The sequence below is a fragment of the Heterodontus francisci genome, chromosome 2 (genome assembly GCF_036365525.1).
Source record: "Heterodontus francisci isolate sHetFra1 chromosome 2, sHetFra1.hap1, whole genome shotgun sequence".
NCBI lineage: Eukaryota > Metazoa > Chordata > Chondrichthyes > Heterodontiformes > Heterodontidae > Heterodontus > Heterodontus francisci.
The window spans coordinates 18613828-18615575 of record NC_090372.1 but is presented as its reverse complement, the minus strand read 5'-3'; positions in this window follow the sequence as shown (position 1 = coordinate 18615575).

Genomic DNA, 1748 nt, shown 5'->3' with positions numbered 1-1748 from the left:
AACAGTGTAGGTGCGAGAACACAGCCCTGATTCACGTCACTTAGGATAGGAAATGGTCTGATGAGGCACCGCTATGCTGAACTGTGCCTTTCATATTGTCATGGAATGAGGTGATGATACTTAGTAGCTTTGGTGGACATCCGATCTTTGCTAGTAGTCTGAAGAGACCACGTCTGCTGACGAGGTCAAAGGCTTTGGTGAGATCTATGAAAGCAATGTAGAGGGGCATCTGTTGTTCGCAGCATTTCTCCTGTAGCTGGCGAAGGGAGAACAGCATGTCAATGGTGGATCTCTCTGCTCGGACGCCGCACTGTGCCTCAGGGTAGACACGCTCTGAGGCAGTATCTAACCTCATTGCTATGATTAGTCAACAACTCCATTATCGTTACATCATGTGACTATCAGGATGATAAAAGGCGATCTTGATGGACGTCAGTCTTTTTTCATCCAGCAATTTCAATGTTGGTTAATATTTGCCTTAACTATCAAAGGTGAAAAGAGCAAAGGGGTAAAAATTGGATCTCATTCTACCTGTTTTCCAGGAAGCAAATGGGGCAAAAAAGACCAATTTTCAGAGTTATGTCATAAGAGCATAAGAAATAAGTAGTAAGAAATGTCCTGTGCCCCAAACACATCTGAAATACATCCAAACCCATACTGAGTTGAGCAATTTTTCAGACGTCCCTGGCAGTTGCCCTAACACAAGCATTCAGCTGTTTGCATGTGTTAGTGAGGACCTAATGCTTGTTTTAAGACCATGTTCTGAAATTGTGTTGCCCTGAATGGAGCAGGCACTAGGTCTGCTCAGCTCAGGTTTCCCTCCCATGGATGCAGCCTAAAAGAGGTTGCCAACTAAAGGTACGTATTGCTATCAAAAAATACTTTCATGTGGAACCAAGAGGAGCAGGAGTGCTCCTGCTGGCTCCACAGCACTCCTGAGGGTTGCTGCCAGTCACAACCACCCCCTCCCATTCTCTCCACCCTCCTGGGACTGAGCTGAGAGCCGCTCCTGGCCAAGCAGATGACCCAAATTGGATCGGTCGACATGCAACAGCTACTTCTGGAGCTAATGGCCATTCACCCCAATTATTTAGCTGAGGCTCAATTTCATCAAGCCTTGGGCCTCTCTGTTGAGCGTAGGGATCATCCCCTGTGTCCTGTTTGCACCAGTGTATTGGTGAAGGTGGAAAGCTGGGCAAAATCAACTTTTACTTTTAAGCATTTTGTCACGAATAAGGTTTTTAATCCATCAGTTGGAAACTTGGATTAATCTTTTAAAAACAAGAGACAAAAAGAAACTGATAAAAGTCACTGCTGAACAGCTAAAAATGGCCACCACCATTTGTATCGGAATACCTTTCACATCAAGGTATCAAGAGACAGATGTCTGAGCTAGCCACCACTAGAACAATGCCTCATGATTTTGGAATCAGCTAACAGCTTCACTTCCAATGGTAAAACATTCAAAGCCATCTTGGAACATTAACAGTGGAATATAAACCCCGGGAGGGGTAAACATTGAAATAATGAGAGCCGAGAGAGGATTGGGAATTCCTGGACATGAATCTAGCTAAATTGCAAAAGAGGACACTGGACAATCATGTGTCCACCTCCCCATCTGAAAAACTAGCAGTCTTTTGCTACAAAGGGACAAGCTCCTGGGATTTGACATGTGCAGAACCCAAAGTGGGTGTCTTGCTCTCTCTCTCTCCCTCTCTCTCTGCAGGTGACCCTGGGGCATTCGAAGC